Source organism: Sinohyriopsis cumingii, unplaced genomic scaffold, assembly GCF_028554795.1.
Source record: "Sinohyriopsis cumingii isolate HCF-2022 unplaced genomic scaffold, ASM2855479v2 utg003941l, whole genome shotgun sequence".
NCBI classification, from domain to species: Eukaryota; Metazoa; Mollusca; class Bivalvia; order Unionida; family Unionidae; genus Sinohyriopsis; species Sinohyriopsis cumingii.
In genome coordinates, this window is record NW_028316631.1 from 48377 (window position 1) to 68958 (window position 20582).

Here is a 20582-nt window from a genome sequence, read left to right on the forward strand (position 1 = left end):
ACTACTAGGTATATGCATTTATATACATAATTAAATTATAAATAAATGCTGGGGACTACTGTAGAAGTGCATTTATATACATAATTAAATTATAAATAAATGCTGGGGACTACTGTAGATGTGCATTTATATACATAATTAAATTATAAATAAATGCTGGGGACTACTGTAGATGTGCATTTATATACATAATTAAATGATAGATAAATGCTGGGGACTACTAGGTATGTGCTGTTATATACATAATTAAATTATAAATAAATGCTGGGGACTACTGTAGATGTGCATTTATATACATAATTAAATGATAGATAAATAATGGGGACTACTGGGTATGTGCTGTTATATACATAATTAAATAATAAATAAATGCTGGGGACTACTGTAGATGTGCATTTATATACATAATTAAATGATAAATAAATGATGGGGACTACTGGGTATGTGCATTTATATACATAATTAAATAATAAATGAATGCTGGTGACTACTGGGTATGTGCTGTTATATACAGAATTAAATTATAAATAAATGCTGGGGACTACTGTAGATGTGCATTTATAAACATAATTAAATGATAAATGATGGGGACTACTGTAGATGTGCATTTATATACATAATTAAATGATAAATGCTGAGGACTACTGTAGATGTGCATTTATATACATAATTAAATGATAAATAAATGCTGGGGACTACTAGGTATGTGCATTTATGTGCATAATTAAGTGACAAATAAATGATGGGGACTACTGTAGATGTGCATTTATATGCATAATTAAATGATAAATAAATGCTGGGGACTACTAGGTATGTTCATTTATATACATAATTAAATGATAAATAAATGCTGGGGACTACTAAGTATGTGCATTTATATACATAATTAAATGATAAATAAATGCTGGGGACTACTAGGTATGTGCATTTATGTACATAATTAAGTGACAAATAAATGCTGGGGACTACTGTAGATGTGCATTTATATGCATAATTAAATGATAAATAAATGCTGGGGACTACTGTAGATGTGCATTTATATACATAATTAAATGACAAATAAATGCTGGAGACTACTGGGTATGTACTGTTATATACATAATTAAATGATAAATAAATGCTGGGGACTACTAGGTTATGTGCATTTATATACATAATTAAATGATAAATAAATGCTGGGGACTACTGTAGATGTCCATTTATATACATAATTAAATGATAAATGATGGGGACTACTGTAGATGTCCATTTATACACATAATTAAATGACAAATAAATGCTGGGGACTACTAGGTATGTGCTGTTATATACATAATTAAATTATAAATAAATGCTGGGGACTACTGTAGATGTGCATTTATATACATAATTAAATGATAGATAAATAATGGGGACTACTGGGTATGTGCTGTTATATACATAATTAAATAATAAATAAATGCTGGGGACTACTGTAGATGTGCATTTATATACATAATTAAATGATAAATAAATGATGGGGACTACTGGGTATGTGCATTTATATACATAATTAAATAATAAATGAATGCTGGTGACTACTGGGTATGTGCTGTTATATACAGAATTAAATTATAAATAAATGCTGGGGACTACTGTAGATGTGCATTTATAAACATAATTAAATGATAAATGCTGGGGACTACTGTAAATGTGCATTTATATACATAATTAAATGATAAATAAATGCTGGGGACTACTGTAAATGTGCATTTATACACATAATTAAGTGACAAATAAATGATGGGGACTACTGTAGATGTGCATTTATATACATAATTAAATGACAAATAAATGCTGGGGACTACTGTGACTATCTACAAACGTTAGTAAAATACTGATGCTGCAAGTTCTAGTGAAATTAGTACTCAACCTTGGGCAAACTTCCAAGTGCCAATGTAAGAATTTAAGTTCACAATAAACTTTGGAACTTTTTTGTCTATAATGAATTGTTCCTGTGAAACTAAGCTTACATTCACATAGTACAGTAATTTCCACTTGCTTCCTTTGATAAACTACTGAATAATATTAGATATTCTAATTAAGTTACATGCTTTTGGAGTTCTGTGTCTGATCAGTCAACTGAAATGAGTTCACCAAACACACAACTGTGCCTTATGCACGTAGGATTTGCATGCCTTTGAACTTCTTTTTATTATACTGCCATTACTTGGTTTCATACAAAATATTAATTAGCACGATATTACAATGCAGGTCAAATTTTAATTGACTGTAACAATGCAACCATTAGACTTTTGCATATCAGTGATCAAAACAGTCTAGATACTTCATTAGATTCTCATGCAAGCACTTGTGTATTGCAATGACAGTTGATAGATGCTTTTCACATTTTAATACAAGATGGTATATTGCATGCATGATGATAACAATGAAACTGAATTAAAAGATAAAATTAAAACAAGAATTTCACTTTACAAAACATATTTATTAAACTGGCATCTACTTCTTACAGTGTTGCTACTAGTAGGGCATAATTTACTAATATTTTAATCTATTATTATTTTTCATATAGTTATTTACAGTGTACTGAGAATTATTTTATACAGAAAACTGAACAAAGTATATGAAATTTTATTAAAAATTGCAAATTTCATAATGTTGATTCAAATGTCTTGGTACTAGCTGCTGTTTTCAACTATATAATGAGTGAGATATTGAAATACCAATCACCAATTTTTGATCAAAATTATTTTCACATTCAACAAATGGGGCCATTTGTTTGGTATTTTGTAGAGAAAAAAAATGGGATTCACTGTATTGCTATAACACTGTTCCATCCTTATAACACTGCTATATTATTACAACAAGCAATAGTCTTTCTTATATGTCAGAGGGTTGTTCTTGGATTAAACACATGGAAATAGTCTCTAAAGGCATTGTTTTAATTGGATGTGGGTGATGGAACTGTTCTATTATAATTTATGATGTAATGTATTATTAAATGGCAAGGACTAAAGTTGTCTTTGAGGGAAAAAATGCAGCCTAACCTACTTGTGCCACCTCCCATGACAGTATAATGAGAAGGTATTGTGTCCTGAGCATTATTATTTTTTTGGTTCCCGTGAAGAGCATCATAACAAGGGAACCCTGTATCTCAAGGTTTATATTTGTGACTCACAAGAACAGAATTATAACAAAGAAAGACTGTATCTTGAGTGTTATTCCTGTTGGTCACAAGAGGAGCATTATAACAAAGGAACACTGTATCTTGCATAACCAGGTAAAAATACAATAAATGTGTATCTATCATGGGCTCAATAAAACATGAGTGCAAATGTATAATCTATTTTTAACTTGTCACTGTGACAATAAAATAAGAGATATGGCAATCTGGCACTTCATTTTGCATTCCATTTTCATTTTAATGGCAAAATTACACTTTTCAGGGTCTATAATCTACCTTGGCATAAAACATTACCTCGATTGTGAGAAAATCTTTTTGGTAGACCACAAATCTGATGTCTGTAACTGATGAAGATGGATTATCCTTGCTATATGTAGATATATGCTGAAACATTTCCGTGGCAACAAAATCTCTAGGGTATTTCAGATTTCCTGTTCCAAGGGCTGGGAAAGCAATACTTTTAAAACCCTTTTTCTCACATTGATCCAGGCACTTCTTCATCAATTCGTTAAGAATCTGTAGTAAAAAGCAATGACTGTTAGAAAAATTTGTAGAAATGTACTACTCTCCCCTGACAATCTTTGAAAAATGAGGAGATGGGAGTGTGATAATACAAGGCTTTACAATTACAGTCATAAATATGAGGAGATGGGAATGTAATAATACAAGGCTTTACAATTACAGTCATAAATATGAAGTCAAAGTGCAAATCACTCACCCTGGCCCTAAAACTTAATTCCATAACAATTTCACAACATTCAAATTCCATGAATTTACATTCCCCAATATTTCATTGGGAGGTGGGGAGTATAGTTAAGTAGACAAAAGGGTAAGCTTAGGTGACAATGGTGGTAGAGCATACGGATTATAGTATATTTGTAAAGGAAGCTGGATGGTTGACTTGTTGGTTTTGTAACAGTACTTTCAAGACATTCTGACATTCATTTTAAGGAAATGGAATCGAAGTTCCTTTATCGCAAAAATATGTGTCAGTCATCCCAGGCTGACCTGGGTGGGTATCAAACCAGCAACCCTTAGATTACATCAGTCCGATACAGTATAAACTGAGCTGCAAAGAAAGACACCATCTTCGCTAACCAAGGTTCCAATAACCCTATCTACACCTTGGTGGATCAAACAGCTATACTGGTACTTTGTCCCAGTGACAATTTATATTGGATTTCATGTGATGCCTCCCTTAGTATTTAATGCCAACTAACCAACAGCATGGTGCATTGTACATTGTACAAAAATGGTAATGGCAATTGACCTAAAAAGGATACTTTTACCAGAGGGAAGCCATTAGAGTTGTATTTGAGTAAAAAGTACTTGTGTAAACACAGATTGACACTGGAAAATTGCTTATTTATCAGTCCATTTAAGTTGCGTGCTCCCCTCGTCTCAGTCATGTAGGAACCATGTTCAAATTTGAACAACTTAATTTTGATTGGATGCAGTGGCTTGCTATGACCCAATGAAATTCACAGACATGAAGCACAGAAATATCTGCTCGATATGCCAAGGTGTACATAGGGTTATCAGAACCTTGGCTAGCAAAGATGAGGAAGACACCTGCTAAAAGAATACTAAGAATGGAACCCAGCTAAGGTCACATCATTATAAAGGTACATATAAAATTTGCTATAAAAAATGAATGTTAAGAATGCAATTTTGCATTATAGATAGTATGTATTGATCCAATATTCAGAAGCCATAACTACACTAAATCTAAATTATGATGTGGAAAGTTGATATGTAATTAGTACATATCTTTGAAGAGGGAAGACAATTATGTTTTCCTGGTCCAAAACTTGGAAACTACAACAAGAGTCGCTTCCATGGAATAATGAAATACTGGCCAAAATGAATTTCCAGCAATCCAAGAAGAAAACATTTTACCTTTTTAACTGCTTAGTATTACAACCATCTCTGATATGCTTGAGAAACTACAACTTTCCAAATTTGGTAACCAAACTATTGTCTAACATTTGAGTTAACATGATCATAAGATACCTGCATTACATGAAATAAAATTCTTTACCATGGCCTTTGATCTTTTATCTAGAATATGATATTGTGGACAGAAGATCAATGAACTTGATTCACTGTCAAGGTACAGCCACATGCTATGCTAATTCAATCAGTAAGTAATTTCTTAGTGTAATGTTATGTGAGAGGCAATATTCAAGGTATTATTCATATTATAATAACCATAAATTGTGTTTGAATGATAAAAATATATTCATAATTGTTTGTGTTATCATGCCTACAAGCCTGTATGCTACCAGTGTTTTCAATGGAATGCAAATGAACACAAAAGACTGAGAATATATAGACATACATTGTATTACATACATACATACACTCACACAAGGTACCTGGCCAGCCCATAACCTCAGTGAAATACAAAAATGGAAGAAGAAAAAAAACACAATTTCACCTCAAGGTCAAATAGATGTGGTTTTTAAAACTTTACATTAAGAGTACATGCAGACATATACCACTTTAATTCAGAATCAATTACCATATATACTCACATATAAGCCCATCTGCATATAAGCCGTTCCCAAACTGAACAGGTATAAACAATGAAAAGTGCACGACCCGCATATAAGCCGACCTACAACTCCTAGACATATCAAGATGCACAAGTTAAGTTCTAAATGCATTTATTTAGGCAAAGTTATCTTTAAAAAGATTACATGTGTACTTATCTCAAGGTTGGCATGCATGATTATTAAAAAAAAAAGGTATAAACTTGTTTGAAAAGTAATTTATTTAATTTCTGTTTTCTTATAGTTTCTAATTTAGATTTGTGTATAATTTGATCAAACGATGACAAGAATTTAGCAATCACGATTTGCTGTGACAGTATCTCTCCCTTTTGACTCGATTGTTGTTTGTTTATGCATTATTGCATTGGACATTTTATATCGGTGCACCTGTAATTAGGTTTTCACTTTGCTTTGAAATTGTAAATACCTAACTCATTAAAATGTAATTCCAGTATGACAACACAATGAACAAACAATATGGATCAATGCTAATACCGTAAAAGATGAGTTCTAGTTTGCTTTGTTGTAAGCAACCTTACACCATACCTGTCAACTTTCACATTGGGAGGAAAAAAACTCCTGATTTTTGGGGTTGCACAATGAATATCTCTCGATTTCATAATATCTTCTGATTTTTGCAAAGAACTATAATATTGCATTATGTCTTCGAGTTTCATTTCTTCTAAACAAAACAAGTCCTACATCATGTTCTGTAGTATCACCTGTGAATTATTGTTGAGACAAAATAATTACTTTACTATAAAGAATTAGCTTCTTCACTAGATAGAATGTTAAGTTTAAATAGTATTCACGTAAATTAATGATTTTTTTTACCTCAACAATAATAAAAAAATAAAAAAGAAACCAGAACAAAAAGTAAATAAAACAATAAAATTGACTACAATTAATTTCAATCTCAAGAATGATCACTACGAATGCTGTAACTCCATCTGCTATAGCGCCATTCCCACAAAAGAAACTTAAACGAGTGAACAACTGGCATTTTTATACCATATATACCAATAACAATTACCATCATTATATTAAAAGAAGGAATGAAAATACCTACCACGCAGCAAATGTGTCTTCAAAAAACTATTTCACAGTACATGTTTTATAATAAACAATACTAAATGCTTTACAAGTTGACAATAAGGGAATAAGGTCAGATATTCAAAAAGGGGAAAATAATTGCCACATGGACAGTACCATGAGGCTGGCTATGTTTGTACCTTTAGTTCAACAAAATTGAGAACCCTTTATTGCTTTGCTTGTGCTTGCATAACACACAATAGTGTCACATGGTTTCTTTGAATTACGGTGAAGGGCCAATCATTTTCACAAAATATTTGCATGGATAGGGATTAACTTTTAATTAGTCACTCTGGCTTTATTGCTTGTTTATTTAAGACTAATCTTTAGCTAATCTGCAGTTTGACCACAGGTGACCACAATATGGAAATAGGGCATGTCACAGGCAGAAACGGCAAGTCTTTTTGCAAATTTCAAGCATAATGGACCAGAAAGATTGATCAATATTTAGTGAAAACAAGCCTTTAAAAATGCCACGAAAAAACCTCCCGATATTAGGTCCCAGGAGGATTAGTGATGCAATGATTTTTACCATGGTTATGGTGTCTAATGTTCATGGTCAGCTAAGCAACATTTCCATCAGAACCAGGTACATGTTGCTACAATGTTTTAATTTTTTTAAAAACATGTTTTTATCATCATCCTTTCAAGAAAAGTAGTCATTTAAAGATTTACAGGAAAGACATCAAGGAAGGTATTTTGGAGGTTGTCTCAGATTCATTAAATTTCAGGGAAAACTAAATATTTTGCAAGAAAGAAATCACTTTTAAAACCTTTTAATGAATCTTGGAAAGAGCATCTGATCTGGAGAAGCAACATTTATAAGATTTGTCAAATTTTGGGAGTTCACATTGGTATAATTTTCATTTAGGACAAACTACTTGTAGTAAAAAGTGTTTTAATTAAAAGCATATATCAATAGGACCATTATTTAAAAAGAACTAATGATAACAAAACTTTCAAGATAGCCATCATGTTGGAGGTCTCATTAGCTTAAAATTTTATTGTTCATACTGTATATCCAATCAGTATCATTTTCATTTTGTACAAAACAGTATGACAAGACGTCTTTCAGTGAAAATTCCATAAAGCTATGGCCACCTATTTATAGAAAGTAGTAATTAAAGCATTTGGTGGATGATCAGCATTACCGACATTTAGCACTAAGTAGAAATAGTGAGTTTTTTGTGAAAATTCCATTTTGATATATTAACAAGATTACTAGTGAAAGCTTCATTCCAATACAACCATTCATTTGCATGAAGTAATATAATGAGATGACCACAACTGTGGCCATACTGGCTGTCAAATTAGTCCCATTTTAATTTCATATAAAAAAGACCTCATATCAGGTCTTTTCAGTGCAAACCCAATGTCAATGCGATCATAAGTTCATGATAAGCAGTGATAAAATTTTAAGACTGCCACCATGGTGACCATGTTGGCTGTCTAACAACATGTCTGACAGGCACCACTTCATGGTAGGACCAATGAAAGTTTATAAAAAGTTTAGGAGGAAAAGTGGCTTGATGGTCCATGTCTTGTTTACCATACTGGATTTGAGATCAGCTCCATTTTCATTTAAGCCCAACAACCCAATGTTCAGGAGTAGCAATAAAAAGATTTTCAAGATGGCAAAACCGCTATATGACCATTCATTACTATGTCAGAATGCATGGTCATATAACCATCCAACCATTCATGAATACATGTAGTGATAAAACCATGTCAGTCATACCAGATGTCAAATCAGCAACATTTTCTTTAAGATAAAACCATGTCAGTCATACCAGATGTCAAATCAGCAACATTTTCTTTAAGATAAAACCATTTCAGCCATACCAGATGTCGAATCAGCAACATTTTCTTTAAAATAAAAATATGTCAGCCATACTAGATGTCAAATCAACAACATTTTCTTTAAGATAAAACCATTTCAGCCATACCAGATGTCAAATCGGCAACATTTTCTTTAAGGACCAAATAGAAAGCACAAGAAGTCTTTAGTGAAAACTCAATAATGATATGAACATCCATTCTGAAGTAGTAATAATAACATTACTGTCCAAATGGCAGCTGTTGTGGCCATATTGGATTTCCAATGGCATCATTTTCATTCAGGACCAACTAGACCTTGGAATGAATGTGCAAGTTTTGTGGCAATCCTGAGTAGTTTAGGAGTAGTGATAACAAACGTGTGCAAATGGACAACAGATGCCAGATAAAAGTCTATGAGATAATATCAATGCCCATACCACACATCCAACACTGCAACTAATATTGAATAATTGTGCAACTTTAGATGACAACATATTATATAACTATCATCATCACTGACTTGGGCTTCCTTATAGCTTTTGTGGTTTGTTGGGTTGTTTTTAAAAATAAAAAAAAAAAAAAAAAACACAGAAATAAGTTAATGATCAGCAGATATGTGGGTTGTATTCTACCCATTATTTTAAAAAATGGTGACTTTTTTGTAGAGTCTAATTTAGCAATGGGTACTTTTCTGGATACAGTGGAATTTACCAAAGAAATAAAAGTAGCGCCTGAAAATATGATAAAAATATTTTGCACATTCAGTAGCTTTTCAGTGAGATATTTTCTTCAAATAAGCTTTAATCAAGTAATGTCAGAGAAAAAGAAGTTTAGTGCAAATTTTCATGTTTATGACAGCAACAATTCTGCAGGTCATGGTACAAATGCCTGTTATTGTCAAATTATCATTTTAATTGATGCAAGTGGTCTTGTCTAAACATTGTGTTTGAAATGAACCAGTGATAAGTTTCCTTGCTCTCTCATTATAATTGCACTAAAACAGTTCAATAGTGCCTCTGTTAGTATGGCTGTGATTATTTCAGGGTCCTGGAGTAGGCGAGTGGTCTAAAGCGCTCACTGTTATGGATCATTGCCATCTCACCTCTGTGTGGGTCTGAGTCTCTGGTTCGGCCACTGTGGGTATGTGAAAAAGCTTGCCAGTAGCATCTCATAGATCGGTGGTTCTTTCTGGGGTTTTCTCGGGTATACTAACTGCCACCTATAGCTAATCATGTACTGAAAAATGGCATCAAGCCCTACAACAACAACTATTTTTAAAAATTAGGCACTAGTCAATCAAACGTGACTTGGGCAAGACAGAAAGCTTAAATATTTACTCAACCGGTGAGTCAGGTCCATGTTGTCAACAACCAGCATTGCCAAATAAGGGATAATAATCAAGTTAATGTGTTATATTAACCTGAACAAAAATAGCCAATAGAAGAAGAACATAAAACAAGCGTCCCTATACTTTTGTAATGGACAAAAATTTACAGAATTGAAATGTTCTAGAATTTACAGTGTAATAAAAAATATTGTTTTAAACTAATTTATAGTGTCACAACTTTTATGGTGTACCAACATAGAAAGAAAGTACAGATTGATAATGTAATTCCAGTTCTACTGTAAAATCTGACTTGAGCAACTTCAACTGTGAGTAACTACCTGTAATTTATTAATGAAATTGCCATTAATGGGTTAAGTTTATTATATTTAATGCATGACATGCCAGACCACCTGCTAAACATAACCAGTGATCATAATTTATAATATAAAAAAAAAACATGTTTTAATACTGTTATGAATGGCCATACTGCATACAAGTGATTCTACTGGTGGTAGACTAAAAAAAACTGTCTACTGTTTTGCTGAAATCTACCACATTTAAATGTTAGAGACAAAAAGTAGTGATAATAAATTTGTGCTAACAAATGGATGGAAGTAAGATATCATGGACAACAGACAACAGGTCATCCCATAAGCTCTTCTGGTTCATAACCAGCAGAGAAAAAAAACTATAATTTGTATGTGTGTGATTGTTTTATTGGTTTGAATATCACTTTTAGCATATTATCATCTTGGCTATAATATGCTGAAGGCATGGAAGCCAAGTGCTTTTTCAAGGAAACAAGTGAGGCAGCCAACCTGATTGGTCTTGGTGGGTATCAAACCAGCAACCCTTGGATTAAGTTGTGGATAATTTTTATTATCATTTTTAGTATATATATATATATATATATATATATATATATATATATATATATATATATATATATATATATATCCATGTAATATTTAACAAGAACTGGGAGTAAAGTGCAAAATATATGTACAGAAGTAATTATAGGTAGTTTTCCTTCTTAATCTCAGTTAAATTTTAACCTTGAAAACTGAATCAACTGAATCCCCTGCACAGATCTTTAATGCAAGACCACCTACCTTAAGTGACCACATTCTTTTGGCAGAAGGATAGGCTCTCAACACAGGTTTTACAGAACGGTCATCCACATCATTACATAAAAATGTTCCATCATCATTATTCCCATTTTGGGGGGTTTGTATCAGAAAAATGTACATTGTCGTGTACATTAGAAATACTAATTCAATGACGTTTAATGAACTCCTGAATTCTGAAAATATTGCACCTATCAAATAAAGAATATTGCATAAAACTGCAATACCGAGTTTAAAAAATATGCAGATAATTTGACAACATGTTAGGTATAATCCCCACCCAACATTCAATCTGAATAAAATAAGAGAATTTTCTAAACATATGGAAGATTTAGTATAGCAATGAAACAAGGTAGGGCTTGCATAATGTGCATTTGGTTGAATATTTGTATTTTTTATATACCATTGTAAATCCTGCAATCACACATCCTAGAATAGAACATTCAGTTGGAATCAGAAATAACTGACCTTTTTCACACTATCTGTGTGTATGCCCAGTGTCCTTTAAATAATGAAAAATCTTTACAAAACTTGCAAGGTTTCAGTTGAGGAACAAACCAATAAATTAATCCATAAGCCAGTGTACTTTGAGGTGGAAGAGAAAATTGCAGTCTCAGCACTGAATCTGATCCTCTTAATCTGCCAAATACATGCTGAAGACATAAATGTTTTAGAAACAGCAATATCTGAAACCATTCTTTAAAACTTTTCAAAATAGACTGCTGTACCTTGAATAAAGTGGGTCAGACTTGCCATCCAAACTACAAGATGCATTGCCAACATGGCAAAAGTATTTTGTGACATCATTTTAATAATTTTAAAATGATTTAATGGAAGTTATAATGCAAAAATAAAAGTGAGCAAGTCTATAACTTAGCTTACCGGTGATGTAGAAAGCTTAAAATCAAACTCAAACAGGGTTTCATCAAAATCAAGCTACATGCAATCCTTTTGAACATAGAATAGTTGATTCAGGAGTTAATGTGAAGAAAGTCAGGGGCTATAAATCTGAAAAACTATGACATGGAGTGCTGGATAATCAAACTCACCTAAGATCTCACTGATATCAAGCTACAGTATGTATTAAATTTTGTTGAAATGCAATTATAAATACAAGATACTTAGCAGAAACAAGAGGGATGGATGGAAGGATGGACATTTAGACTAGATTTAATCCTTTAGTCCTTCCATTTTATTTATAAAGCTTGGAGCAAAAACATATGAAGCACATTTTGTGAAGAACATTTAGTTATTTTGGTTGTTTGTTTTTTATGCAAAGTAAATTGTGACTTGTAAGTCCCATAGGAATCAAGCACGTATCATGTACATGTCAGAGTAAGTTAATTTCACATTCTTGGGACAGGACAAACTCTTAGCAGAGGAAATGAAAAATAATTTTAAGTGCCAAGTTTGAAAATTGATTTTTTCCCAGACGTTTCCATGCTGAATACCATCCTGAACATAAAAAACATTTCTGAGTCCATCCTTCTGCATGGGGAGCATCCAGGGTTTCCAGGATACCTTCTACAAAAAATTCCATTTTACTCTGGAAAACTCTGGAACTTGTTGTCCAGGCTGCTATAAAATGTTTATTTTTTCCACTCTTGTCTAGGGTTTTCATGGTATTTCCCATGGGTTCCACCCTTTTCCAGTGTATAATAGATATTCCTCTCAAGTTTAATAAGAATTTGATAACTTCAAATGCTTTAATACACAGAATATAAATATAAACTTTTGTGTATTTTTTCTATTCATATAACAATGAATAATATTTTAACAAAGTACTTTCATGCCTTTTTATGAACTTTTGTGTCAATTTAATTATTAAATACATCTGCAAGTAAACTTCAGGCTGCAAGATTCCTGCCAAAAATGCACATGAGGTTTCAAGAAATATATATGGGAAGGGGTGAGGTAAATCTAATTTCAATGATGTAATACTTACCTGTCACTACTGTCTTGCTTACCTTTTCTGGGACAGAATTACATTCATTCAATTTAGAAAATTCATATCTCCCACAGACAGAAAGTTCCAAAATGTCTAGAACCAGTCTGACCCCCACAGCAGAGACCATGATGCACAGTTCTAAGCATAATCTTTTTCTAAGAAACCATTGTGCATCAGTCAGTGGACACTGACCATATAATACTTCAACTATTACGTGCACTGAGCAAGGCGTTATTTGAATATTAGGAAATGACAACAACTGAAAACAAAAGCACTACAGGTAAAAAGGGGAGTTTGGGATCATATATAGTATTCTAAACTTACAGTAAATCAGATAAACAGATGGAAAGAAAACTTTAACCAAAAAGGTATTGATCTCATAGCCCAGCCAGAGACCTGACCGTTAGGCAGCAGCACTAAAATCCATATGGTCAGTATGTAATGACATCATATTCAAAACGTGAACTAATTTGGTATATATAAGTGCCAAAAAACCTTTAATCAAAATGTACCCCCATTATAATATCTGACCCAATGGCCTCACCCTAGGGTAGAGTGGTACTCCTAGTAGGGGAGAAAGTGAAAATATGATGTACTACCTATGAAATAAATTTGATATGGGGTTATTGAAATAAAATTGATGGAAAAAAACAACTCAAATGAATCCCTGATATAATTCTTGTCCCCATGGCCCAACCCACAAGTAGGAGTTAGTCTGAGAGAAAGTTAGTATGTGATGACATTATATCCCAACTGATGATTATCAAAATATGCTGTCTTATGTACAATAATAATCAAACTGTGTACTTATAATTTAAGGGGTGTTGTGTAAGCTCACCTGTTATGTACATCTATACTGTGTGCTTAACTTCTGTCCATGACTGCAGATTGAAATAATTGTTTGTTAACAACATGTTGCATATCCAATTTTTTCCATGATTGTACATTATATTTTAAGATCATTTGCAAGCTATAAATAGGCTCTTTACTTGGATTTGAATTCTAGATCCAGCCATGATAATGAACTTAGAAGGTTCTAGATAATGAACCTGTTTACAGTTTGGGGCAATTTTCCATTGGGATGATTGAATTATTAACATAGGTCTAGTAGGGATGTATTGCGACACAGATCAAGTAGGGCTGTAATGCAAAATAGTCGTGCGGATAAATATAAGGAAGAAGAAGTGAACAAATTATTCATTCTTATTAGTATTCCTATTTTAATTTCAGTCTGCAAAAATATTTGCTGTTGTGTTTTGATTTAATTTGAGAGGAATCATTTATTTTTATAAAAATTCTTATAAGAATTACAATGTGCTTATACGATTATTTGGACTAAAACACTATTTCAGGATTATTGCGAATGCATTCAAAGACATTCTGGATTACATCATTGTGATACAGCAAGTCTGCTGGCACATCAGCACATTCGAGACTAATGGTAATTAACACATTCCAGACCTGGAATTCATTTGGAACACTCTATACTTTTGGACTTGTGATAGACATTTTTAGGATTATTTGGGATTTAATTCACAATACTTAAGTTCCTCTTCAGCTTTCCTTTTTATAACTTTGAGAATTAAATTATTTGTCAAATTTTAATAAACTTGTTGGTTTTGATTTTTATTACTTAGTTTAGGACCATATAGTCATAACACATCACAATAACTGACAATATAAAAAAACAATGTCCCCATCACAATGATGTACATGTAAGTAGTTCCCTTTGTCTATACTAAGAGCTACTTACTTTAGTGTACATTCTCTCCCTTAATATGTTTATGCTGAATAAAGTATATACAAGATTTGCATTTGAGAATGATTTGACCAAGGCAAATAGTAACAAGACATAAGACATGCACAGATGTTAGTTCCAAGAAAATCTTGTTTTAAGTAGGTATGAGCAGCCATTTTCCTTTTCACAAAGCATATTTACTGGGATCAAGAAATGTATGCCAAGTCTGGGAAATTTTGTCAATTTTTAACTGAACACTTTATAAACAATGTGTCCCCAGTCAAATTCTTGACCCTATAACCCCACTCTTGGGCATATATGCAGATAGGAAGTATGTGATGATATTAGATTACAAATATGAAGTGAATTAGATAAAAAGTTATCAAAATTGTTGGTGAGAAAAAAGAAACATTAACCAAAAGCTTTAAACAAAATGTGTCCCCATTATAATTCTTGACCCAATGGATCATCCAGTAAGAGAAACCAGGGGCAGAAGTGGTCCTGTTGGAAGGTGAGTCATTTGAAATGATGTATATCAAACATGTGAATTTGTGAAAAGGTTTGGGGAATAAAAATGTAAACCATTTTCATCACAAACTTTAACAACAAAAGTTTGATAAATGATACTGAAAGATTGGGGAGTATGTAGTGATGTTATATTCCAAATATGAAGTGAATTGGGTAAGGTGTTAATGAGATAAAATGCTGGAAGAAAACTATAACCAAAGCTGTCCAGAGACACCCCAATACACATGGACACACACGGACAAACTAAACATCATATGCCCCCATTTTGGTAGCATAAAAAGTATAGTCAAAATGTATTAGAAGAAACCCAGGCTTGATTGTTCTGCCAATTGATTGTTACCCAGATATTTTCCATCATTACCTTAGTCCTTTAACTTTCTGGCAAAGCCATCTTGTATGATTTTCTATGTATATCATGCATACTATATGTCACACTTTTGTAACATTTTTGTGCAAGCAAAAAGAAAACTGACTGACACAATAACAATTAAGTCCCTAAAACTATTTACACATATTCATTTATTTCCAAACAAATTCATCCATAAAGAATATCATTTCAGCAAATTTTTGTGTGCTTACTTTCTTAGATGTAGTTCCATCACTCCACGGCACTAATGCCCCATGACACACTATTTGACAGTCCAATTTTCCACCTCCAGTTACTGCAATGTCCCCATCCTTGATTCCATTGGGATATTTCTTCTTGCACTCTTCTTGCAGAGTCTGTCCACCCTGCCTCAGCAATGACTGGGATACAGCTCCATTAGTTAGATCTAAGGATTTAGCTACTGTGTTTACGATAGCATCCACTTTCTGACTGGCCATTTCCCCCTTGACAACTTTGATACTAATGTTCCCAAAGCCAGAGGATTCACCAGATTTCATGTTGACTGGCATACTTGGCATCACTGAATAAATTAATTAAAAAAATACTCATATCAAATTATTTTCTTTTATCTCAAACAGAAAAAAGAGAAGAAATTAACGACTTCAAGACAATTTCAGTGGTGAAAATTACTGATAAATTTATACATAGCTTAAATCTGTCCATGAACAAGTTGACATATCATTTTTGGAAATTATATATAGCCAATTAAAATGCATCATTGATGACTTTGTCAGCAAGAGGTGTGTATTAAGTGTATTAAGAAATATATGCCTCCATGACAACCTGAAGATAACTGACCACAAAACCAAACTCAGCTGCAGGAATGGTACAATAAAAAATAAATTATGTAATGAAAATGTAATTCCAAATATAAAAAATTACAGACATAAAAGCTAATCAAACTTTGTTTTTAAAAATGTCACAAAATTGTATCCTATGGCCATATTAAAAAAACAAGTTCCAGGGGAAAAAGTGCAACAAGAGAGGAAAAGGAAGTAAATGATTTACAAATTTCCTTGTTTTATTAATTCCCCATTTAAAATGTTTAATAATAATTGTATCCTGGGTATTTCTCTTTTGAATTCTTGATCAAACCAAGATTAGGAAAGAAGCTCTGCTACCTATCAAATCTAGAAATCATGAAATGATGCAAAATCACAACTATATATAATATAGATGAAGGGAAAAATCTCTTGCAAACCATTTTCAGTACCTCCTCTTACCACCACTTGTTGCTCAGTTTTTAGCTTTCACTCAGTACAACATATATTATGTCTCATACCTCTCACTGAACCTAACTTAATTTTGTTGATTAGTTGACAAACTATTAAAACAGTTGTTATTTTCCAAGTTTGCATTATCTTTTTTCATTTCTGAAAAACAAAGTGAAAGATTTTAAGCTGACTAGGGCACAAATGATACGTGTCTCTCTTGTGCAAAGTGTTTTAAACTCTGTCGTTGCTGTTATATATGAAAACTTTAAGGATGTCATTTCTGATATTTGGTTGTTTTGGTTATTTCATATTAAACAGCAAGGATATTATGTGTCAGGATCAATGAAGACATGCATGATTCATGTCTATATTGCAAAAAGTGTTCTTCCAACATTTTGGGGGCTACTTGTCCTTGAATTCACTTGTTAAACTCTTTTCATTTTGTATAATATCAAGGTATGCCTCATGAAGATTTCAGCCCATGATATTAGAATAATGTTGGCAAACCTTGCATTCAAACATAACATTTTGATGTGAGGCACAACTGAAGCTGTTGTCTGGTATGCACAGTCAATGTTCTTGAATATTTATCTTCTTGATCCAGCTTCAAAGTGACAAAAATGGCTGTGGTTCAGATGACCACCAAGGACAGTTGATGTCAGCACATCCTTCTCATGGGAGTGGGTTCAGCACTTTTCCTTGATTTGGTTTGAATTTTTAGCAGCGAGAAGAATTCATTATCTTCTACCTATCCATGTACAGTTGTCATGGCTGTCAGTTCTGATGCTCTTGTGTTAGGTGAGCAGGTCATCCTTCATATAAATAGTAAAGAATCCACCCATTCTTCCTTCAAAGAGTAACTATGTGTAGGTAAGTTGCTCAACATTTCTTCCTCCTATTATGTATTCTCTTAATATTACTGTAATCATGGAATGTACTTAAAGAATATATCAAATAATTTAGTGAATTATATATTCTGAGAATACTTACCCAATCTCCCACACCTTCCTGCAAATCTGAGCATCTTCGATAAGGTATCACTTTAACATAAAACTGAGTAAACAACCTCAGCAACCAAATAGTAGTAAGGGGAAGTAATGGAAAGGTTTGGGAAGAGTGTTGTCCCTTTGTCTACATCATATATAGATAGAAAAGACCAAAAAAAAATATTTTTCCACAACTGTTGAGCTTTTTAAGGATGGTAGAATTTCTTTCCTTTCACCAATATATAGAATTCCCAATAGAAACATAATTTAACAAAAAGTTTCCTTTTTGCAGATATAAAATTTAACAATTTTGTTCAAAAACAGACTTAAATTTTGGCTGGTTATATTTTGACAATTCCAGATCTAAACAGGTTATAATATGCAAGGTCATAAATTTTGTGGAATAAATTGTTGCTCTCTCATTGAGACTCCTAAATCACACAAAAAATTTAAAAAATTCACCACATCAGTTAAGAATTGATTACATCAATAAGTCTTTGTTCTGAAGATGCAGATGGGCTGACTGTAACAATATATATAATTTATATGATAATTTAACATATCCAAATAGAGGTAGGATCACATTCAGCAGGACTATATCTATTGTGTGAACCTTGGTAGGATTAATAAAGCATCTGTAGAGCTGAAACAGTGGCCAACTTCATATGGAAAAAATTGCAGCAAATGGCATTATCCTAACCATGACATTAAACAGAGGGGTTATGATTGAATACATCCATACATGACATATAATTTGGCTAAAGTTTCATTACTTCTCTGGACAAAAAACATGTGAAATAAATGCATTTTAATTTGCTGTGCCTTTGATGTTATGGCAGCAGGCATAGCTGTGGTGTTTGACACACAGTATAATCATGACATATATTTGGGGTATGTTTCATTCAATATTTTCAATGGTTCTGAAAATGTTATACTCCAGAACTAAACTGTTTCTCTGCCATGACCTGGACCTTGCCCTTTTGGCAGTGCACCTGGCTTAGGTATACAACACAGCCTCTTATCATGATATACATGGGAACAAACTGATCAAAACCTCCCCAACTGTTACAGAATTATGTGTCAGACAAGCAAATACTAAAGGACAAATGGAAGGATAAACAATCAATAGGCATTCAAGGAAACATATTCTGATAAATGGGGGGGGGGGGTTCAAATAGTCCAGCTTATACTTACATCTGCATAATGTTTATTGGAAATTTCCACACCCTTTCTCTCCAGCTAATGAACACAAGTCTTAAAGTTAAGTCTAAACTTGAGACTTCTGATTGGTGAATCTAAAGTCAGTACTGATTTTCAACCAATCAAATCACTGCAAAGTTTTTATCATGAAACTGAATTAAATGTCAGATTAGAAAACTGCTAAATTTTGATACTTAATAAATGAATTTGCAAAAAATTATAGTGAATAAATTTACCCATATTCAGTATTTGAGGAATATGCATTTCATTGAGAAAAACCAAATGAACAGGTCTAGGTCTTGATGCATAAGGTTACACTAAGTTCAATTTATTTCCCACAATAACTCCCTCTTTGAAAAAGATTTAAGCTGCCAGGAACCTGCATCTGCTTCTGATAGTCGAGATGCTTTCAGACTTCTTTGTAATGATGTAGGTTTCTGCCCGACCTCCCTAACAGACTGCTTCCCAAAGCTGTTCTTTAAAGCATCTGTGAAGCACCTCACAGTCTGTGGCTGAAACAATAATATTACTTTTAAAAAACATCAGCATGAGGTGAGTAAGTAAGTATTACATAACTAAAATAATTATTATTATCCCCCATTGATCCAAAAACTACATTCTATTATAAATAATACATTTCCTATCACTTCCTTTTGCTGAATTTGCAAGTTCTGAGGAGGGTTGATGGCCTCAAAATCGAGTATACAAATTATATTCTTACCCTTATTAAAGGAGTATCTCCTACTGTAAGATGGCAGGAAATTAGGCCACTCTTTTGTGCAGTTGCTATTGAGTCCAAGGGTTGAAGGTAAAAGGAGGTGAGTGTAGTGTGACCTCCAAAATGTGTGGGTCACCAACAGGTTAAGTACGTTGAAGAACAATGGTTGTTAGGACAACTGTGAGGCTACCAGAATGAAATGAGCAATGGCTGTTCTGTATTTGTGGAATACTTGAAGAATCATTCAAAAAGGTGAAAGGCATAAGTGAAAAGATGATAACATCTCTGACTCAAGACATACACTGACAAGGACCTCTGATCAGGAACTGGGGTTGACTTAAAGGGGAAGTTGTTGTTTAGTTTCAATTCTGAACAACTCAACCAATCGTTTTCCTCACAGTCTTAACGGGAACTCTGCTACAGATTAGTGCAAGACAATTCTGTGAGAACTGTTTTGCTTCTCTTAGACAGACTGTCTACCAAAATCATTTTCTTGCCTGGAATAACAATTTGCTCAAAAAAGTAAATAAAATTCCAGAACTAAAACTGGGTAGTAAGTACTTAAAATAAGGGGATGGGTATAATTTCATTTGAGCACCAATAGATTTAACATGGCATAATTTTTTTCAAAGTCATCACACCTAACAAGTGGGCTCAAAGTAACATTGAATTTTGCAAGGACTTAGGGTATTACCACTCAATATGGAAAATATAATAAACTGCTGAAATATGTTTCTGGGACATGAAAAAGGCCAAATTCCATTAGCAAATTAGTAAACA

The 20582-nt window shown here is 32.9% G+C and overlaps 1 pseudogene across 1 annotated transcript in view; it reads right to left on the minus strand.

Annotated features, from left to right (window-relative positions):
* LOC149769395 (protein mono-ADP-ribosyltransferase PARP14-like) overlaps positions 1–20582 on the minus strand; it is a 95401-nt pseudogene that overhangs the window by 45435 nt on the left and 29384 nt on the right. Inside the window, exons 7-9 of the transcript XR_016419162.1 lie at positions 19464–19596; positions 15876–16204; positions 3458–3679 (exon numbers count right to left, since the gene is read on the minus strand). The product of XR_016419162.1 is annotated as a protein mono-ADP-ribosyltransferase PARP14-like (transcript). The remainder of the gene's footprint in view (positions 1–3457; positions 3680–15875; positions 16205–19463; positions 19597–20582) is intronic.